This window comes from Natator depressus, chromosome 8, assembly GCF_965152275.1.
Source record: "Natator depressus isolate rNatDep1 chromosome 8, rNatDep2.hap1, whole genome shotgun sequence".
NCBI lineage: Eukaryota > Metazoa > Chordata > Testudines > Cheloniidae > Natator > Natator depressus.
The window spans coordinates 27,814,649-27,838,654 of NC_134241.1; the positions used below are offsets into that span (position 1 = coordinate 27,814,649).

Here is a 24,006-nt window from a genome sequence, read left to right on the forward strand (position 1 = left end):
ATTTTATGTGGTGTTCTGATTCAGGTTGTGTTTGTATTGTTGACCAAAGTGCTTCAATGCAGGCTTTAAAAATGCCTTTCCAGATCTCTGCAGGAAAGTGCTTTTTGAGGAGAAAAGCAATTTGTCCTAGCATTTTCCTTTACAGAAATCTGCTTCAATCTCTTCCAGCCCAATTGAACCACTTCAGAATGCTTTACAAAGAGAAGCCTGCCCTTTCTCTACCTGCATGGATTTTGCTTTTGTTTGAGTTGCCTATCCTGAAAGAAAGACCTGTATCAAATGGGGGTTTTAGGAATTTGTTGTTGTTGTTGTTGTTAAAAGAAATTGTTCCCTGTTCAAGATGGACCATTTATTCAGAATCCTAGAGCAGTAAAGATTGTTTAGCCAGTCAAAGCAATTGGTTGACTGCATACTCCTAATGTTTTAAATCTGCATATAATATAAAGTGCAAAGGAAAGATAAACGAGGGAAAAAATCCTGTGAATTGTTCGTTCTTTCGTGGTCCTCTAACTGCCAGCCAGAATGCTCACAAGACACCCTATAATTTAATTATGTTATACATACCCTCTGGGAATTCATATAATTATATACCCTAGCACACTACCCTAGTGTGTCCAGTAGAGAAAAGCAGGCTGTCTTTTTTAGGAGCGGCTCAAGAGGAGAAAGGAAATATAATCCCTTGAGTTGATGATTCCCCTAGAAAAGTTAAAACAAATTTAAAATGAAATAAATCATTCTGAGCTCTGTACCCTTCCACAGTCCTTAATTCTACTGTATACAAATTTTGAGCTATATCTGGCAATCCTTATTCAAGCCAAATTGCCATTGAATTCAGTGCATGTTCTGATTAAATAAGGATGGCTAGATTTGGCCCCTTTATTAAAAATATTTAATTGAATTTGGTTTAGTATTAAATTTCAGCTGTATAAATATCTTTCAAACCAGGCACTAGATACCTTTTGGGCCTGATTTTCAGAGGTGCTGAGCACCAGACTCCAGTTGAAGTCTCAGTGGACTAGAAGGGATCAATGTTACTGAAAAATCAAGCCCTTCTTCAGCATTCTATTTGTTACAGTGGCTCCTTTCCCACAAGCCATGCAACTTCTTGGCACTACGAACTGACAACTTCTTTCTTATTTCCTGACTGGGTAACTTAATTTTCCTGCAATTTATTATAGCATTAAGGTCACTGCTACGAAATTATGATTACACTGCTCCTAAATTTGCAACATTTATATTTGTTTTTATATAAAAGTTGATATATATATAATACAGGGAAATTATGTGAAAGCTAACTGAAAACAAACTAAAAATATATATGTAAAGCAAACTCCTTTTAAAGAGAAGAAAATCTGGTATTTTGCAAATCTAAGTATTGTTGTAGTAATTATTTATTATATTTATAAACACACCTGTCACCTTCATATATAAATATGAATTGTATTTGGTCATCCTAAGGATCATGGAAAGCTAAGAAAAATGTGTTTGAGCTGAGACTGACTTTAGTGCCCCACACTCTTTAATAATCTTCTGCTTCCTTGCACTGATATGAAGTAACCCAAAGTAGGTATAAACTAAATCCTGGAAGAGATATTTTTCTTCCAGGCAGGCTTGGAGATCTTTGCTCATAGGCAAAGGTTGTTTAATGGAAATGTTGACTGGTTAGACCTCAGTGATGCTCAAGAGGAATAGAAAACACAAATATCTTCTCTACCTATCTTCTCTATCTATCTACAAGGATTTTTTCAGTGACAGTTTCCACTTTGCTCCCATATCTAGTGGTAATGCTCCTTGAAACCATTTTGAGGCTTATTTCCTTCTAAATTGCAAGAGAGTTGCTGCCAATGACAGCTGACCCTCATATCAGCCTGAATGTGTTTGCCCAGTTTCTGAGTGATCTCTTCAATGGGAGTTGCCAGTCACTCCAACAATGCTTGGATTTAATTCCACGGTGTAATGTGTGTAAGGAGAATATAGCTTTCCTAAGTCATCTCTTTATATCTGTGCCTTAAATTCACACTCAGTCCTCCAGTGGCTGCCCTAACAGGCTGATTAAGCACCAATCCTTTTGCCAAAATGCATGGACTTTATATTCCTCCATCCCTCCTCTGCTCTTGTTATCTTGAATCAGGACAGCTTGTTTTTTTTTTCTGTTCTTTATATATTCCAGATGAGTCTCAATCTTATACCTGAGTTGTTCTCAACGTTTCTTCCCAATTTCATATTATGTCATGTTGCAGTTTTCAGGCTCCAGTTTTATCATCTTAGTGGAGGTCTTTACAAGGCCCTGTTTTTCCTTCCTTGCACTGCCATGTACCTTCTTTAGAGTCCCTTGTTTTTGCCCACTGTCTTTTCCTTGTTCTAACTGTCAGGGCATGTCCCAAAAGTGTATGTCAGAGAGGAATAGTCTCTCTTAGTTTATGTCTAAAACCCCAGTTCTCTGGACCCTGCCATGTCTGCAATGTTTGTCGTTGCACAATCCATCTACTTTTTATTTATTTTATTTTTTAATCAGTTTAATATTTTCTGATTTATTCTGTGCTAAATGTTAAGTAAAGCATCCTGTAGGCACTTGACTTTAATATAATTGCAACAGAATGACGTCAATTGAGTTACACCATGATTGTATTTGGTAAGATGTATATTTTAATTTATTTTACATGAGAAAGGAGCCCTATGCTCATGGTACTTTAAGACTTAGGGTTTGATTTTCCACTGCTGTATATTTTGTGTAATATTTTTATTTGTGCAGAGTGAATGTAAGATTCTATCATCAAAGTGTGTGGAGAACTCTGAAATGATTGTGTTTTACCCCTACTTTGTATAAGATGAGGTGTAGTATTGATTTTAAAAAATATATTATTTGTTCTTACTTTTTATCATGGTGTATGGCTTTGTCTTTTGTTGGCTTTTTTGACATATATCCCCTAAATATCTAACATTAATCTTTCAAAAATGCAAACACTATACATTTTTTTTAAGTTTTCTGTTAGTTGTTTTTTAAGAAATGATTTCATTACTTTTAATGGATTTTTTTAATTTTTATCTATTTTTTGCTTTTAAACTGAAAAATAACAATTAGAAGCTACTGAAAAGCTGTCAGCTCTGTGAGCACTGGAATCACAAAACCAATATAACTTCTCCTCATTGTCTATTTCTTTATTTACTATTTTAGCAGTAGGTGCAAGGAAAGTTCTGTTCTATGCAATAGTTAAAACTGTTAGTTATAAAGTTGTCCAAAGTTGTTTGAATATTATTCTCCCATGCATTTATCACTTTTTCTTGCAGTCATCCCTGATAATTTGCAATATAAGTGCAAATTTATTTTGATGGAGTACTGAATATATATAACATTGGCCTTAATAAAACAGCAACTTTATGTAATTTTCTAGCATCCATAGGGTAGGGCAGAAGAACAAGAATAAATATGCAGTTACAATGAGCCATGATGTGAATAATCTAGACCAATCTAGAATTAGGACAGCTATCCAGAGGGATCAGATATTTTGAAAAGCATGGTTCCCTAAACTATATTTGAATGAATCAACTTATTTCTGTGAGTGTTAACATTAAAGAGATGGGACCTTAACTTTTGTACTCCAGTCTTCTTTGATGTTGGTGATTTTGATGTTACTGGGAAGAATTGTGTTTCTCCTGCCAACTAATGTTGTCCCATCTGAACATAGCAGTTTCTGCATTCAAAGACTTGGCTGAACTCTGCCAAATTGGCAGAAATAAGATAAACCATTTTGCAACTGCGTTTAGTAAGGTAGGATCTGAATTGAAGGACGTGGATGAAACCCAACTGGTCTCATGTCCTACCTGCATAGCTAAGAGAGAATTCTTTTAAAAAAATGTTTCATAGGACTCCAAGAGATTTATGAAAGATTAACAGAATTCAACCAGTACAGTAGCTCAAGGGTGGTAAAGAAGAGGTCAGCCAAATCTCCTAACATCTTTCATGGACTTACTCCAGAAATCAGTTGTCCTAAGCATTTGAAAGCTGTGAAGGAAAAATGAAAAGGATACAAAAGATATAAAGATTTTCAAATCAAATGTATTAATATAGCATTTTAGTTGATAAAGGTCATCATGAGAAGTCATACAGGTAGAGTGTCATTCAACATGGAGAAAAACTGAATAGATTGTAGAAAAGTTTTAGAAAAATTTGGCTGATTGTTGTAGAAGGAACAAGGTTAAATGTTGATAAAAAAGCGCAGATTGCCCTTAACTTTTTCAATCAAGATTATTTTTAGAACTAGAACCAAAATTTCTACATTCTGTGCTGAAAATATTTATAATTCATATACTTTTCTTAGTCTTTAGTGAGACACAAACTATCTGTGCAAGAATGGCTGATGTATAAAGAGACAAGGTGGGTGAGATAATATCTTTTATGGAATTAATTACTTTACCCACCTTGTTTTCCTAATATCCTGGGACCAGCATGGGTACATCAGCATTGTGTACAATGATGTATAAAGAGAGATTCCAATCTTAATCTTTGAGTTATCTAACTAAACGTATCTTGTCCTATATGTCACAATTGAAAACAGCACTCATCCTTATAGTTCTATCTGTGGATTATCTAATGGGTAATTAAGGTGAAGAAAATATTAGAGGAAAAAATGTTTCAGCTTTACTGTGTGTTCTAGAATGTAAGTCATGATGAAAATACATTAGGAAAGGTACAAAGCAACATTTTAAAGAGTGACCTGGGTGGTCAGAATCTAGATTAGAAAACTTGGAATGGCAAATATTGGTTGTCCTGGGAAAACCAAAATATGAACATTGTAAATCTTGGCAAATGACACTCTCTGTGAGCTTCTATGAGATCTGATCCAAGTTTTATTGAATAAACTTCATCCGGATGAAGAAAAGCAATATCTCAGTTTTACCACTAGTGTTAAAAATGTCCTTTATTTGTGATTTACCTCATTATAACAACTTGTTCTAAAAATATGAAGCAAAAACTTATGGCAAATATAGTTTTTGTGGGACTGATCCTGAAGGGTCAGCAAAACTTGAACAGCGCTTGTAGTCACTTCAGTGGAGTTAACTACAGGACTGACCACTTCGAGTTTCAGAGCTTATCCTGAATTGAATTATTTCAAAGTAAAAAGGAGAAGGGTTGCACCCAGTAGTGTGCCTTGGAATACTAATCTGCTTTCATATGCTATGTGACTCAAAATTCAGACAGACAATATATGTCAGTAGATTACTTGATAAAAGTGTGCCCCGGAATAGGATAAACATGTAAGCAGTTAATGGGTATAATTGGAGCTCAAATTTATTCACTCTAAGGTAATCAGAAGGACACCAAAGATCCAGCTGTTTGAATCATCTAATGAACACCTTCCTTTTGTATATCTACTGATAAAATATTACTGATTTTATTTTTTAAATGGAGAGAAGGAACTCACTATTTGAACAAGTCCCTTCGTCAAAGATGCCACCTTTATTTTCGTAACAGCTAACTGGTCTTTACAGATCAGTTATAAATACAGTTGCAAAAGTAAAGCCTATTTCAGCACTGAATCTGTCCAGAGTTATCAAACTGCTGGTGGATATGCTAAATTGGAAGTTTTGATAGATCTTTTCCAAAGGTGGCTGCAGGTTTTGCAGAAGGGGGAAGATACATGGCCGTCACAGTCAGAAATCTAAATGTTCATACCTAATCGGCATTTCAGTGTATTAGGGAAGAACCACCAGCATCAGTACTCCATCTGACAGCTATATATATTGGCAACAGAAGTTGGGACGTGATTCAGTTACAATAAGCCTGAAAGCAGGCTAAGATGTCATCCTGGAGATGACTGTTATTGACTAAAGGAAAGAAAGTATTACTGGCGAGTGAGAAACCTTCTAAGAATAATTCAGTTTTAATATGGAGTCTTCTTAGGATGCTAATAATGCAGTAGACAAACATGTCAGTGGGGCATTGGAGAGTGAAGAGATTATGCCTCAGTGTAACTATGTTGCAATTGCAGTAGGGATATGAAGCAGGATGAGTCATAAAACAAATAATTTTGCTGTGGACTTCTTTCTGCCTTTGGAATTAAAGTTGTCAATGGAGAATGTTGCATAGGGTATTTCAAACCTGTGTTTTGGGCCCACTGGAGCTTTTATTTTAAATAGCTGACACGTCAAAGGGCACAGTATTTTTGAGTGTGTGGGTAGGAGATTTCACTTTACCTTGATGGCATTGTCCATTTTAATATATGTTCAAGGTAGTATGCATATTTAGTTAATAGTGGAACTTAATTTTATTACTTCCAAGACTTTTACTGTTATTGTTAATGTAGTGTCTTAAGTGCATGTGATGCTTTACAAAAAGCATCAAAGACAACTTCCCTGAACCAAGTTGTTTACATGGTAAGGCTCCTTTCCTGCAAACACTCATGGATCTGCTTAACTTTCACCATGTGAATTTTTCCATTTAAATCTTTGAAATAATTATGTAAGTAAGTTTTCCAGGATTAGGCCTAAAACAGAAATAAGAATCATAGGCAAAGGTGGGACTAAACTATTCAATGAGTTTGGGGAAAAGACTCTCTTCTGAACAGTGAAAACATGCAATAATTGTCAGAATACCCCAAAAGGGTGATATTACTGACTGTAACAACTAGAGAGAAGTTACATGACTCTGCTGTAGGAAAAGCCTTCTGCAGTGTGATACTACACAGGATGAAATAGGCAGTGGATGCAAAGCTTAGAGAAGAACAGGCTGGATTCAGCCCCAGGAGAGCCAAACTCATTGAATTGTGCTTTTTGTCAAACCTAGTTCTTGCACATACCCTGTTCCCTCACAAAGAAGTACAAAAAGAAACACGGAATTCACCAGGTGGCAAAATGAAACATCAGATCAACAGCATCTGCATGAGCTCAAGATTCAACTTGTCTGTCCAAGATGTAAGGGCATATCAAACAGCAGATGCTAGCAGTAACTACAATATTTGCATTGCTAAACTGAAATTAAAATTGAGAAAGATCAGCTTTAAGTAGAAGGAGGTAAAGAGAATCAGCAATATAAATCTGAAACCAAAAGAGTACTGCCAGAAATTCCAACTTTAACTAAGGAACAGACTTGAGGCACTGCCAAAGACAGAGGAAGGTGAGAGACAGACTGAACCTGAAGAAAAATGGGCAGTGCTCAATGTGATTCAAGCTGCAGCTGGATATCATCACAGACAGAGCAAGAATTGTATAAGCCAAGAGATGTGGCATCTCACTGAGGAAAGAAAAGTACTGAAAAGAAAACTCCTGAATGCTAAGACCAATGAACTATTGGAAGAGACACTGTAGGAGTATAAGAAAGCAGACAAGGCAGTGAAAAGCAACTCAAAGATATAGAACAACTGTAAGTATGTGTAAGATGAAGCTGCTGCTTTGCTAGAAAACTACAGAGCCATTACCAAGTGACTAAAGCCCCATGTGGATGTTTCAACAGAGGACACAGACCAATAAAAAGCAAAGATAAAACATAAAAAAATAAAAAAATGTTTATAACTGAGGTAGAACGGAAAGACAGATGGGAAGAGCTTTTCATAAAAGTCCCCAATAGACCCAACACTATTTCAGCACCAGTTTCTGACTAAACATGTGAACCTGATCAGCTTGACATTAACATCAGTCCAATAGAGATGTCAGGAGTACAGGCTGCAATGAAAAAGCTGAAAAATAAAGTGACAGGAGATGATCCCATCAGGGTCTCCTTATTTCCCCATTACTAATCTATTTAAAGTATGAACTTTCTCCTGGAGTTATGTCCGTATAATATGCAAAAGTGACCAAATCCTCAGCTGCATTTTGGAGTCAATGGAGGTACTTAGATTTACAGTAGATGGGTACTTTATTTATATATTACAGTACTTGATGTTCGAGATAGTTCTTTGCTGTAGAAGTGTGCATCTTTTAAATTGTTCTTGTTTGGAATTAGTTGCAGCATAACTGGTATGTGCAATGTTTGGAATAAGAGCTGGAAGTTTAATGTCAGATTACTCATTTTGCTCACACAGACTATTGTGGTTTTCCTGACTTTACCAGCTATTTAGCATGTTACAGAGTTGTCCTCCTTTGACAATCAGCATCTGCAGACGTTCAGGGCATATCAGTTCTACAATATGTATATATGCATTATCTTTAGTTAAAGCGTCTTAGGATAAATATTGAAGATTACACTGTAGTAGAAAAACTATAAAACAAAAATTGATCCAATGTTTTGCTATGCAGTAACTGAACTACTACTGGTTATTTTTTAAGTAGTTCATGCTCAGTCAAATGAATTTTCCCTTTTTAAATGTGGAAGTTGCATATTTGCCTTATCTCAGTAGTTTGTTTTTTAACTCAATCTCCTTAGCAACAGAGACATCTGTTTCTATTTTCTTAGTCATTACATCCAAAGAAAGTAGCTGCTTCAAAAATAATAAAGGCAATTTCTATGAATTGGGTACCTTAATTGTTGCCAAGGCCCCTTAGTGTAATAATGAAGCATGCAAAAATTGACAGAGATCTTTTAATTGATGTTTATCTAGTTATCCATGTTGGTTAGCTGAGATATAAAATATCACCGGTGAGTTATTGTGTAATTTACTATGTGACACACGTAAAAAAAGTGATCATTACTATTTCTTATTTATTTTAGAGACACTGTGATTTTGCAGATTGCTTTGTAACTAATCATTCTTTATGTTGAAAGTAGAGGGTACATTGGCCATTAGTATGCCTTAAAAATAGAGAAATGAATACATTTGTATTACTTTTTTAATTTGTCTGAAAAAGACAAAACCTAATTAATTAAAAACAGACACTTGTTTATTTTATAGTAGCTTGCTTCCACATATCGTGATAGATTTTTTTCATCCCTACTAGAGCTTTTGGTAAAGTGATTTAATACCATCATTTGGCTTTACAGCAGCTTTACACTGAATACCAGCCTATTTGTCCCATATTGTTTAGAATTCCTAAAGCATATAAAATTGGCTTGTGTAACACAGAAATTTAGAATGCAATCAAGGATAACATTCTCCAGGATCTGAAAAGCCTGACAGGGAGCAGGGACTTACCTTTTGAGAGTTAACTAGGGAGGACCGGTGCCTCCAGCACCAAAACCAGTGCCCTCACTGACTCTCTTTGAATCTGTGGATGGATGACTAGCTACCTACACACACTTGGCAATTAGTGTAAAGTGCGTAACAGTATCTGTAGAGACTTGAATGTGAATACCTAGCTCCTGGCACTACAGAGATTTCAGTGACAGTAGTTACTTCAAAGGAATGTCAACAAGATTACCTTAATCCTCATCAGTAACTTTGTTTGCTACTGTTTATGTCAAAACAGATGCCATTATTTGGCAGTTATATTGGGGATTTCAGAAAAAAACTGTATGTATATTTAGGAAACTCATTTTAACTTAACGTTTAGGGGATTTGTGATATTTTCTTAGAATAAACTTTTAATATATATATACATATTTATAAGTGCATTTGAATAAAAGATATAGGGATTGGTTCTCTCTTCATTTACACCACTTTCATACTCTTGTAACTACACTGACTTCATTGGAATGTCTCAGGATTTGTGGATGTGAACAGAGAACAATCAGGGGGAGGGTAACTCTGCCTTAAAGGAGTTTCTGATATAAGGAAACTGAGGCACTTCTCAATCAAATATTTTCTAACATACAGACTGCTGCAGTATTTGTGTACAACCTTCATTTGGAGCTCAGATCCTGCACTTTTTAAAAATATATTTTTTCCATAATTGTCTTACAATTAATGCCTCAAGTGTTGTATTTTATTTGGTTTGGTTTCCGTTCCTTCCTTTCCCTCTTGCAGCACATCTGTACCCATAGTTTAATATTTTCTTGGACTCCTTTGCAGGGCATCAGTCACCTTCTCTGTCACCAGAGCTGCTATGTAACTCTCTTTAATGGTATCAGTAATTGAGTGTGTGCATCAGGGAGAAACAGGGCCCTTGGTCTTGACCCAAATCTTACCCAAGTGACCAGCAAATTTACAGCCAAAAAAAGACTACAGAGAGGAGGGGAGCACATTAAGCTCCCATATTTCCATCCTTCCCTCACTTTGATCTCTCTCTCACGCTATAAACATAATTACTTAGGGCAAGTAAGTGCCTTGGGGAGTGCAAGGAGCTGTCCCAAACAACCCTCTGCATGCAGAGTGAGGGACACTCATGGCCCATTCAGAGGGACGACTCCTTTCCTGATGGAACAGATTGCTCTGAAGGAGCAGCCATGGTGGGCAGGAACTGGGGTCTTAGCTCTTGTCCTTTAAAGTGGCCAGCAGAATAGGCAGGAGGAGCAGCCTGCATTACACTCCTATGCAGCTCAGAGTTTTGGAAGGGAGTGTCTTCTGTACGCCACCTTCTACTCAGGACTGTGCTCATAGACTTTAAGGCTAGAAGGGACCATCATGATCATCTAATCTTACCTCCTGCATATTGCAGGCCACAGCACCTCACCCGCCCACTCCAGTAATAGACCCCTAACTTCTGATTGAGTTACTCAAGTCCTCAGATCATGATTTAAAGCCTTCAAGTTACAGAGAATCCACTATTTACATTAGTTTAAACCTGCAAGTGACCCATGCCCCATACTGCAGAGGAAGGCGAAAAACCCCCAGGGTCTCTGCCAGTCTGACCTGGGGGGAAATTCTTTCCCAGCCACAAATAGGGTGATCAGTTAGACGCTGAGCATGTTGATAAGACCCACCACCATACACCTGGGAAAGAACTCTGTGTAGTAACTTAGAGCCCTCCCCATAACTGGCCATCGGAGATATTTGCTACTGGCAAGCTACATGCCATTTTAGGCAGTCTCAAACTATCCCCTTCATAAACTTATAAAGCTCATTCTTGAAGACAGTTACGTATTTTGCTCCCACTACTCCCCTTGGAAGGCTGTTTCAGAACTTCACTCTTCTGATGCTTTGAATCCTTTGTCTACATTGTTAAATTAAAATTGAAAAATTCAAAATTTTTGTTCTCTTCATGAGTACATTTTTGTACATAATAATTAATCTCCATCAGTTCATTGAATTTTAGTGTAGATATAATCTAATTTAATGGTTTAATTCTAATCTAATTTTATAAGGTTTATGTACTGATCTTAGATAGGAAGCAATATACAATTAGGGTTAATCTAAAATTTGTTCAAAGCAGTATATAGATTTTAAAAATATATGCTTTAACATAGAATCAGATTCAAAAACTTCCTGGATTTGATATCCACAAGACTGATGATTTTAGAAAAATGATTGGGAGATGGCTCATGCAGTGTGTATTTGTGCTATTGCTCTAGTTTCCTACTCTCATCTTTGTAGCTACCTTTTCTTACAAAACATGACTCCTTTTCACTTCTCTCCACTCCCGTATATCTCTTCTTGTAAAGGCAAATGTGCTAACTGCTTTCTAAGCCAGTTTGAAATGTGGCTCTGGAGTTGCATAGGCATATTTTTTCCTTCTTTGTAACTATAAGGTTCTTTAAAAATATTAGTTAAAATAAAGATGAAAGGCCAGATTCCATCTCCAGATACAGCCACTTTGCATTCCTCTGCTGATGCTTTGGGCCTGTAAACTCTGTGGGTCTCCTCAGCTGAGAATTCTGCCAGTATGAGGGAGTCATCAACACTGCTGTGCTCTATTGATCAGCACCTTAGGTCTGTTACCTGCTGGAGTACAATAGAGCATCTCTGAGGCTCACGTAAAGTACTCTGAGGCTGCAAAGAATCTGCCCAATAAAGCATCGCATTTTAACCACAAACTAATGGAGGAAGTGATCTCCTCAGATATTTGTTTAATAACTCTGTGCCTAGGGAATTAATTCAGTCTATTTTCAGACAAATTTTGAACACCTTGATGAGCCAGAATTTGAATCACAGCTAAGAGAACAGGATCTAAATAAGATAAAGTGACACCAAATCCTACATACCTACAAAAGTATTCCAGAAAGATAGAAATTAAAATTAGTTTGGCTATTTTGCAATTGAAAGTCATTCTAAAAGTCTGGAAATGCATGTTTTTGATACTGCATTATTTTAAAATTGTATTGGTCAGATTTTACTTTCATTAAACCCAGGGTAAATTGGGAGTAACTTTACCAAGATCATTAGAATTACACCACTGTAAAAATAATGCAATTGTAAGGAGGATCATAGAATCATAGAATCATAGAATATCAGGGTTGGAAGGGACCCCAGAAGGTCATCTAGTCCAACCCCCTGCTCGAAGCAGGACCAATTCCCAGTTAAATCATCCCAGCCAGGGCTTTGTCAAGCCTGACCTTAAAAACCTCTAAGGAAGGAGATTCTACCACCTCCCTAGGTAACGCATTCCAGTGTTTCACCACCCTCTTAGTGAAAAAGTTTTTCCTAATATCCAATCTAAACCTCCCCCATTGCAACTTGAGACCATTACTCCTCGTTCTGTCATCTGCTACCATTGAGAACAGTCTAGAGCCATCCTCTTTGGAACCCCCTTTCAGGTAGCTGAAAGCAGCTATCAAATCCCCCCTCATTCTTCTCTTCTGCAGACTAAACAATCCCAGCTCCCTCAGCCTCTCCTCATAAGTCATGTGCTCTAGACCCCTAATCATTTTTGTTGCCCTTCGCTGGACTCTCTCCAATTTATCCACATCCTTCTTGTAGTGTGGGGCCCAAAACTGGACACAGTACTCCAGATGAGGCCTCACCAGTGTCGAATAGAGGGGAACGATCACGTCCCTCGATCTGCTCGCTATGCCCCTACTTATACATCCCAAAATGCCATTGGCCTTCTTGGCAACAAGGGCACACTGTTGACTCATATCCAGCTTCTCGTCCACTGTCACCCCTAGGTCCTTTTCCGCAGAACTGCTGCCTAGCCATTCGGTCCCTAGTCTGTAGCGGTGCATTGGATTCTTCCATCCTAAGTGCAGGACCCTGCACTTATCCTTATTGAACCTCATCAGATTTCTTTTGGCCCAATCCTCCAATTTGTCTAGGTCCTTCTGTATCCTATCCCTCCCCTCCAGCGTATCTACCACTCCTCCCAGTTTAGTATCATCCGCAAATTTGTTGAGAGTGCAATCCACACCATCCTCCAGATCATTTATGAAGATATTGAACAAAACCGGCCCCAGGACCGACCCCTGGGGCACTCCACTTGACACCGGCTGCCAACTAGACATGGAGCCATTGATCACTACCCGTTGAGCCCGACAATCTAGCCAGCTTTCTACCCACCTTATAGTGCATTCATCCAGCCCATACTTCCTTAACTTGCTGACAAGAATACTGTGGGAGACCGTGTCAAAAGCTTTGCTAAAGTCAAGAAACAATACATCCACTGCTTTCCCTTCATCCACAGAACCAGTAATCTCATCATAAAAGGCGATTAGATTAGTCAGGCATGACCTTCCCTTGGTGAATCCATGCTGACTGTTCCTGATCACTTTCCTCTCATGTAAGTGCTTCAGGATTGATTCTTTGAGGACCTGCTCCATGATTTTTCCAGGGACTGAGGTGAGGCTGACTGGCCTGTAGTTCCCAGGATCCTCCTTCTTCCCTTTTTTAAAGATGGGCACTACATTAGCCTTTTTCCAGTCATCCGGGACTTCCCCCGTTCGCCACGAGTTTTCAAAGATAATGGCCAAGGGCTCTGCAATCACAGCTGCCAATTCCTTCAGCACTCTCGGATGCAACTCGTCCGGCCCCATGGACTTGTGCACGTCCAGCTTTTCTAAATAGTCCCTAACCACCTCTTTCTCCACAGAGGGCTGGCCATCTCTTCCCCATTCTGTGATGCCCAGCGCAGCAGTCTGGGAGCTGACCTTGTTAGTGAAAACAGAGGCAAAAAAAGCATTGAGTACATTAGCTTTTTCCACATCCTCTGTCACTAGGTTGCCTCCCTCATTCAGTAAGGGGCCCACACTTTCCTTGGCTTTCTTCTTGTTGCCAACATACCTGAAGAAACCCTTCTTGTTACTCTTGACATCTCTTGCTAGTTGCAGCTCCAGGTGCGATTTGGCCCTCCTGATATCTTTCCTACATGCCCGAGCAATATTTTTATACTCTTCCCTGGTCATATGTCCAACCTTCCACTTCTTGTAAGCTTCTTTTTTAGAGAGGATGACCTCTCTAGTCAGGAGAAAAGCAGATCAAAGATACTAACTTAAGTTACTGGTCCAGGTTGCTAGTGTCATTGGAAGGCTCTTTGATGTCCTACTTAAAATGAGTTAGTGGATGCAGTTCCTAGTGAACCAGGAGTGCACACCACAATTGACAATAATTGGCAATTTCTTTAGCAGCCTTGGCAGAGATGCCAGGAACTTGTTGGGCTTGAAACTTGAACTACTCTCTCATCCCTAGAGTTGGTTCCTCCACATGAAGTTTATGGTGCATTGGCAGTTCACCGTGGGGAAACTTGTGCTCTACTTATTCTTCTGGCAACTAGAGAAATTTAAGATAATCCACTACCCTTCGTGAACACTAAATTCACTTTAAAACAGAACATAGATATAGAATGTGGCCTTGATCCTGACACACCAAAGTCATTGGCAGAATTAGCGTTGAATTTAAATGATGCGGAATCAAGCCATATGTATAGCTTTCATATATTTAGGGCAATTGCAGCCACAATTTGTTTTAGCATCTTTCTGTACTGTTACAGTGCACACTCACCATGAGAGCACTCCCTTGCATCAGGGTGTGATATTGCAGGACTCTGTGTCTCTAACACTATTTGCAGGTCATTGTCTCTGTGCACTATTTAGCCTTGCAGCTGAGAAGCATCTAAGTCCAACCCGCTTCAGGGTAACAAAAGCTCAAACTAGTAATCAGAGTCTCTCAATAAATCTACCTTCCTCTGGGCTGATGTTCTGTCTCCTTCTTCAGCTACTCCTGAGTTCTCTTCCCCAGCTCTGGAACTTGTCCCCCAGCTTCAGCCCCTCAGAATGAGTCTCTTTGAGGTCTTTGCTCTGTTGCAGACTCTGACTCAGGTTCCTATACTGTGGTTCCTCTCTTCACACTGACCTCTCTCCACTTTTAAGGGTCCCTGGTCTCCACAAAGTTATCATCCAATGCCTTCTAGTTCCCCCGTCTGGCTGAGAAGCAACTAATTAGATACATCTATTGCACCTGGGACATAATTAGTTGACTGTTAACCCCCATCCTCTTTCATAGAAATGCAGGACTAGAAGGGACCTCAGTAAGTTATCTATTCCAGACCCCTGCACTGAAGCAAGAGTAAGTATTATCTAGGCCATCCCTGACAGGTGTTTGTCTATCCTGTTCTTAAAAATCTCCAATGACAGAGAATCCACAATCTCCCTAGATAATTTGTTCCGGTGCTTAACTACCCTTACAATTAGGAAGTTCTTCCTAAAGTGTAACCTAAATCTCCCTTACTGCCATTTAAGCCCTTTATTTCTTGTCCTGCCTTCAGTGGTTAAGAACAATTCATCACCCTCCTTTTTATAACAACCTTTTGTGTACTTGGAGACTTTTACCATGTTTCCCCTCAGTCTTCTCTTGTCCATGTACATTATTTGCTCACTTCAGATTGATCATGGAATATCTGATGTGCTGTATAGCGCTACTGCTCTTCAACACTGTTTTGTGTTAAGGGGTAAGAACACCATATTTCCTCAAAGTTAATGTACTTAGGACCCAATTGTGATCTTACTTGGAGTAACTCTGTAGAAGCCTTTGAAGATAAAATATTGCGAAAATTGTAGGAGAGAAATCACAATCAGTCATATCCATGCAAAAGTCTTTATAATATATATATATATATATATATATATATATATATATATATATATTTCCCCCCCCCCACAGGCAGACTCTTAAAATACATTGAAGCATTTTAACAAAATTATAATAAAAATATTTTATCCGTATAACATACTGTTTTGTAGAATTCATTGCATTCCCCAGAGTCATGTGGAACCTGAAAAAAGTACTTTTCATCCACCAAAGGAAATACAATGTTTGACAACATGCATTTGTCTACAAAATGCGATGCAATATCTGATGAAATATGCTTTGTCAATAAAATAAATTGCCAAACAAAATGTAATCCTTCTTCAGAATGCATTTAGCCTACAGACTGAAATAAGCTACTTCCACAAAGTGCATTTTGTTCTTTGAATTATTTTGATTTGCTGTCTATCAAAATGTGTAGATAAAATGGTTTTTGTCAGACACTGTATATCAATGTTATTTTATTGTATATAGATAAAATACATTTAATTCGAAGGGGAGTCAGTATTTGATAGCATACCTGAAACTAGCATTGGTTGAACTGAAGAGATAAAACCATAGATATAACTTGTTTGTGATGAGAGAGGTTCTAATCTCCTTGTAACTGTGCTTGTAATTCAACTCTACAAACAATTATTTTTTCTTCTTAAGGCCCTGATCCTGCAAATATTTACCTGCTTAACTTTACTACCATGAATAGCTCATGCTGCTATTCAGATTAGTAAACTTAAACATGTGCATAAATGTTTGCAGTGTTGGAGCTGGAGTGTTCATACTTAGACATGTGCCCTTCAGCAATGAGATTCCATTAAAAAAATCAAACAAAACAAAAAACAGTGCTTGTTACATTAATGATGCCCACATTTTTATACGCTAGTTCCTTAGTAAATCCTGTCCTTCTTCAAACAGTAATCCTACTGAAGACTACGGGAATTTCACCTAAGTAAAGACTTCAGGATTGAACCCTACGTGATGAATAGCTACTCAGTCTTTAACTAATTGCAGATCTTTACACTATTTTAATTGTACTAGTGGATGTAATAAATCTCTCTCTGTTTAATGAAGCAGGACCTTGTTGACAAGAAGCACAGCTGTAACTTTGCTTTTAATTATTTTAAATACGTGAAGGGGACTAGGTCTTTACAGGGCTAATAATAAATGAACAATTTTTCTCCAAGATTATGATGCCAAAAAAATTAACACCCCACACGAGCGGGTAGGTTCCCAGAAAGCTTCAAATTGAGCATCCATTAATGCTTAGCATGCATTAAGTTTGCACTGACTTGTCTACACTAGAGTTTTTTTCAGAACATATTAGCTAACACCTTCCAACAATAAACCTTTGAGTTCTACTCAAGACAAATTCTAAAAAGTGTACAGGACTTCTGATTTCTAAGGTGTAATTACCTTTTAACGCTCCCATAGGTGCCTTCAGATTTGTCATTGAGCTAACTAAAACAAGGAAAATAAGCTGTTGGGAAACCATCTTCTCATCAGGCTGTGAAGAGTCAGGCAGTCCAGGGCTTCAGTGATGATGAGGAAGTTGGTTGATTTAAGCTTCACAATTTGAAAATACAGAGTCCAAAGGAGAACTGTGCAGGAAAATATAAAGAAGGTGGATTGGAGTCGTTCATGTAAAGGCTTCTGCCTACGGTGGCAGAAGGCTATATCAATCAGAGGAGGTTGAAAAGATCATATCCCTTCTTGCTTCTTTCTTGATTCTCAGGAATTCCGATCTGAAGGAAATAAGCTGTGGTTTCAGCAAAGTTCTTAAGCAAATACTTGAAGTTGAGCACATATTTAAGTGATTTACTGAATAGGAGTCGGGTACTTACATGCTTAAATTTAAAAATGGTTAAGTGCTTTGCTGAATTGGTAGTAAGTTGCACACATTCTAATCTTAACATGTTAGAAGTAGTTGCTTTTATTCTTCCTCTAGATGGAAGTCAGTGGTGATATAGAAGAAAGATAAATGCACACATAATTGACTGAGATTGAAAATATATCTTGAGGCCTGATCCTTCAGCCTTTACACAAGCACAATCCCATTCATTTAAGAAGGAGTTGCATTCATATACGGAGGACTGCAAGATTAGGTGCACATATCATGAGCACTTCAGAAAATATACAATAATTTCCACCTTCATCTACAGTTCTGTTTACTGTACAATAAAGATCAGAATCTATACCACCATAACATCACAGCACCCATTTATGATAATGGGTCAGTTATGCTGTTAGGAGTATTTAGCTGTTTTGCAGTATTAAAGATGCCTTCTTTTCCCAAAACCAATGTACTTCCACGTTAGCATACCTACCTGGATTAAATGATTAATATGTCTGGTTGATCAGATGTTTTTACTTGCACTTAGAGGATATTATTTATCTGGTCCTTTCTCTTTTCACTGTCATCGTCTGAGTTGACACAGTAATCATACGTTGTAAAATGCATGCTAGGTTGGGACATTAGAATGATTGACAATGAACTTGTTTGGCAATGCATAGGCTGATCCATATATGACATACAATTTCTGGCAACAACTTCATCATTGTGTTTCTGAAAATGAGAGATGAGCCCAAGTACCTGAAAATAACTCAGGTAAGCTGCAAACGGAATACATTTTGAGTGCAAATTCATTAATATCAAGGCTGCACCTTCTCTTCACCTGATTTAACACAGTAAAGCTGTTTGGGAGCTCAACAATTAGATTAATAGCTATTATACCAGAAACTGTGTATAAATCTTCTGATTATCTTTTTGGAGTATAATGTATTAAATGTTATATTATGTAATGTTGTGTAGGACAGCTAGCGAGTTACCAATCAAAAATTGGCAAACAGTTCTTGCGTATGTGGATGTTGTGTACCTAATTACTTTGGTTTGTTTTGTTGTTTGTTCCACAAGCGTTGTGCAGTATAAATCTAAAAATTGCAAATTTATTAAAATGGCTGTTGAAAGTTAATCGTGTGAGGGCTCCCAGCTGGCATTTCCACTGAAAATATTTCATCAGGGATAATTTTAATGCATAACTGTATCATGTTCAGTTGTAGATGTATTGTAAATAGTATAGTTACTTCTAGGATAGGGACCAGCCCTATAAGTACTATTCATGACTTGATTTATCCCTGTTAAAACATTAACTTGTAGCCTGATCAAGGAAATCTTGGGTTATATGCCATCTACATGCTGCCTGCATAGGTTAGCATTATCTAAGGGCAAGTCTAAATACCACAGCTGAACTTTCATGAATAGTTTTCAGCCATGAATCAGCACTGTGGAGCGTAAACAGCTGTTCATGTGATTTCTTCAGCACAAACACATGACTAGCACACTGACATTTGAATCTGACAGGGAGAGTGAAAAGACCAAGTTAAAATGTGGCAGTACAGAGGGAAATACCGCCTCACTAAATCCCTTCACCATTCGCATAAAGATGTTCCAAAAATTTGAACTAGAAGGAACAGGCCTTAACATCAAGTGAGAGAGTATGTGTGTCTACTCAGATTTGCAGATACCAAGCCAGGAAGACCTGGAAGCAATGGTCAAAAATCTGAATATGAAAAATAAGTTTGTATTGTCAAAAATAAAGGCTAAAGATGAATATGCACATGACCAATGTTATTATATAGTGCGTTAATTTCAAAAACAGATAGGAAAATAAGCACAGAGGACATGAAATACATAGACGGTTCTAAAGAATATGTCTGCTTAAGGTATTTGACTGTGCGGTTCCAGTGCAGGATAAAGAACAACAGAGAAGAATGTGGATGCACTTAAGCGGTGCATCAGTTGGCACATGCTGATTGGATAACTGGTCACAAATGGATTTTATGGATACAATTATCCAACTTTCATCCATAAAGCCCAGAATGCAACAAATCATCCTTATTCAGCAAAGCACTTAAGCATGTGCTTAAGCCCCATTTGCCTTAATGCAGTTGCCTTAAAGCTAAGCATGTGTTCAAGTGGTTTGCTGAATAGGGATGGATTTATGTATATGCTTAAGTACCTTACTGTATTGGGGCCAAAATCTGTTTTTGTATCTTTGAATGCACATATTTTGTTGCTACAAGTCAGGATCGGGTTTTAAAAACTGGCCCTTAATAAAGATAACTCTTCACTAGTTAGACTACAACTAGAATTCACAATATACACATTTGCATGTTGTTTAGCATTAGGGTGGGGAAATATATTAATACATAGAGATTAGGTTTTTTAAAAAGTTATACCTGGGTCATTTTTGTTGCTGAAAAATGGAAGTAGCAAGCTTTCATCATTTCTGGTGTAAGTATTTTTTTAAAAACACATATATTGTTTCCTTTATAGTTTATACATCATATTTCTGGAAACTGGAATAGAAAAATATATTTCTTTTTTAAAAAATGGTTATACTGTATGTTCATGAAAGACATAAAATGAATCCAGGGGAAAACCTTGTAAGTGACAGTACACAGAAGCTGACACTGTTTTGATGAAGAGCTAGTGAAGAGGTAGTGTAATTTTAGATAATTTTATATAGATCTCTGAGAGCATTTTTTGAAGTCTAAGCTACATATTAGCACTGAGTCACAAAGAAATGAAAAACTAGCAATTTCTTTCCCAACCTAAAATATATTTAGGCTTGGCAGATTTCAGTTTGTTTTATATATATATAATTTCAATGTTTACTTTTAAGCATTTTTTAAAAATTGTATAGATTTAAATTTTCACAGTTGAGCAAAATTCTAAGTTTTAAGCATTTTTTGAGTTTTCATTTATTTAAATTTCTGCAGTTGCTGGAAATTATGGGACTGGATCAGACAGCAATTGTTTAATGATATAGACATTGAGATTCAAAAAGTTAAAGCTTTATACTGTTAAAACTCAAATTGTCAATCACGTCACAATATATAAAGTAAATATCCTTAAATCAAACTCTAGTAAGTTCTCAGGTAGCATTTTTCTTACATTGCCTATCTGTACATTTCAGTTATTATAATGGAAATATTTTTGTGTGAAATCAGTGTTTACTGACATCTACCAATGAAAATCTAATCCTTCCAAGCCTAAATATATTTATCAAAGAAAAGTTGTATTTGACTTTGATTCACTCTAAGAATTTGAAGTGTAATAATAATTTAAAGATAAAAAAGGACATACCTTTTGAATGTATCCCTTGCAACTCTAATTTTTAGCCATTTATTGATATAGCATCTGTATAAAATATGTTTTAATCTCCTTTTCTAAGCATTATTATTTTCGCTATATGTCAACATTAGAGTCAGATAATTACTTTATAAAGCAAAATAAAGAATCATGTTTATTTGGAAATAATAAGGACATAGGACAGCAGCAGAACATTTTCTGTTCTCCAGGTGCTGGTTACCATCCCCACAAAAGACATGGATTCACACAAAGCCCTCCCCTCGACATAGCACTGTCTACACTGGGGTTAGGTGAGTATAACTACGTCGCTCAGGGGTACCCACACCCCTGAGCGACGCAGTTATACCGACATATAAATTTGTGTGTAGACCTGGGCTTAGATATTTTCCTTTAAGGGAATGAAGTTAGTCTGCTTCTCAGTGACCACTGTTTATCGATCCCTAATGTACTCCCTGAGCTGTAACATTCAGACTTGCCAGTTCCAAGAGATGCCACTGAGTGTATGGAATAATCTTGGCCCTGACCAGGAGGTTGTGTGCCTTGCTAGTCTGTTCCCAGTAACTGCTGTTCCCCATCTGCTAGGTTACCTCCAGCTGCCAGTATACTAGGATGGGCCCAGTATATTGTCTACCAGGAGAACCAGGAGTTTGCATTTATTTTCAAGGTTTAAGACCATTTTTGTTCTTTGTTTTCAGTTCAAATGTACCTCTCTCTTTCCTCTGCTGTTCAGGCTTTGTACATCCTTTTCCCTTTGAAATTGACCTGTAATCTTAAAAGCCTATTTTAGGATGCAGTAAGCCAGTAATGCAGCTCAAATTCTGAAGAGCACTAGAATAAATGGAGTTAGACATTCTGTTTTGGCCTGTATACCTTTAGTGCACAAACACAGTAACAAATGCCTGCAAATAAATCAATTTATGGGGCAGAGTTCATATGATAGGGAATTGCTATAATTAACTACAATTTTCGTGGTGATTTGTAATCTTTAGTGCAATATATATACTGAGCAATTGTACCTTAAATTCTTCTGTATTTTTTGTTTGAAAAATCCATTTAAATTTAGAAAAAGGAGAAAAAATAAAGTTAAATTTATTGTCAACGCTGGTAACTGCATCTTTCGTGGCTAAATTGAATCTTTTGAGATTATTCTTTATCATATACTATCCTAAAGTCAGGGATGTTTGGCAAACAGACACTAAGTGGAACTGATATTTGTTTAACTAGCATTCAGAATTAGCAAAAATAAGTCTTTTTAAAAAAAATCATGATTATTCAAATAATGTTTTTGTAAGAATTTGATGAAGTTAAGAGCCTAATAAAATCATGAGACAAAGTCATAGGCCCGTCCTGGATCCTGCAATTAGCTCCCAGGCAGGCAAATCGCTGCAGACTTCAGTGGGGTCCTATGTGGATGCAGGGGTCCACCTACACAGAGCCAATGGCAGGATCAGGACCGTAGTTTGGAATGGCACTGTGTATACATTTCCGTACAGTTGTCAATGTACCTGAGTCCTGACCTAGAGTACTGCTGCTCTTCCAGTACTGGGGTCTTCTGTCACTACTGATTTGTCAAATCTTTTTTGAGCACGTGTGCAACAAGTTCTAGTACGCTTCATCCAACTGTTTCTTATCTTAGTGTCTCAGGACTTTTAGTCGCCAATACTTTTGACCTGAAGAGTTTGGTTTTCCTGCTTTGGTACACCACATGGCACCACTCACTACACCTGCCTGCACCACCAAAATGTGTATTGGTTTTGTGATGTGAATAGAGATGAGAGTGAAATCACTTAACACATATTTCACTTATAGCTTAAATTAGAAATTGAATCCAGTTCTCTGGTGATGAAAGTCTAGTATGTGAATCCACTGCTCTCTCCAGGCACCTCTTTCATCATATTTTCATTCTGAATATAAGAATCACATACTGCAAGTTTGGTAGATGCATAATATATGCTGTCAAAACTTCACTCTCTTTACATATTTTACATATGAATTCTTTTTAATTGCTACAGTCTTTTATTTTTCTCCATTACTGCTATATTTTTTCATACAGCTGTAACATTTATCCTGTCATCTTGTTTTTAGTCTATAGACAAAAAGAGTGAGGCTATCAAAAATATCCTGAATCAAGGTGAATTCTACCTGGTTGTAGATTCACTAACAAATCTAAACATATGGCTTTATTGTGGAAAAGTCTGCCAAGATAAACAATTCTGGTCTGAACATAAAGCAAACTCTCTCTCTTTCTCTGCCCCCTTCGATAAGTTCTTATATCACACGCCTCGCCATGAAAGTTGAGTGCCTGTGTTCCAGGGATTCATTTGTGTTAAAGCCATGAAAAACTCCGATATCTTTTGGTTCTTTTAGATAAATATTCTTACTGTAAAAACCAAGGGAATAAAAGTTGAGAAAACATATAATATATATATGACAACCAACTGTTCCTCGACATTTTCTGGGAGGAATCAGCAGTTCCTTATGAGGGTTACCGTTACTTAAAAAGAACTTTAAAAACAAACAAACAAACAAAAACCAAGCCTTTTTGTGAAAGAAAGTCAAAATAAGCATTCGTTTAATTAGTTTTACAGAGGAAGAAAATTATAGGAAAAAAGAGTTGAAGCTATAAAAACATTATGGTTTTAAATTAAATTCTCAATGAGAATTAGGTTGTTGATAAATTGAACAAAAGCAACTGACTGTGGTAGATTCAGAAAGCAATTTGTATACAGTTTATCAGAGTTAAATAGCTTTAGTACAAACACTATTGTTTTTTTTTATCCAACATATTTTGAAGAGAGAATTATTAATGCATTTTGAATTCAGTAATTTCAGAACCCTTTAGCTAGGAGTCAATACATCTTCACATGGAAAAGGGACTTCATACTGTCCATTCATTTTCCAACAATGGAAGAGTCGCTTATAAAACCATTAAAACATAACCTTAAAATTAGCATGATGAACCTACAAGGAATAATTAAGCTGACAGAAAACAAATGGACTTGTGAAAGGAAAGGACTTGGAATGCAAGCTTCAAAAATACCCACTAATGAATAATTATTTTAATGAGAGTGTATGATCCTGGAGTAGATCACATTAGCT

At 37.1% G+C, this 24,006-nt stretch overlaps 1 protein-coding gene across 9 annotated transcripts in view; it reads left to right on the top strand.

Annotated features, from left to right (window-relative positions):
- TENM2 (teneurin transmembrane protein 2) overlaps positions 1-24,006 on the top strand; it is a 1,431,609-nt gene that overhangs the window by 491,009 nt on the left and 916,594 nt on the right. The window lies entirely within an intron of this gene.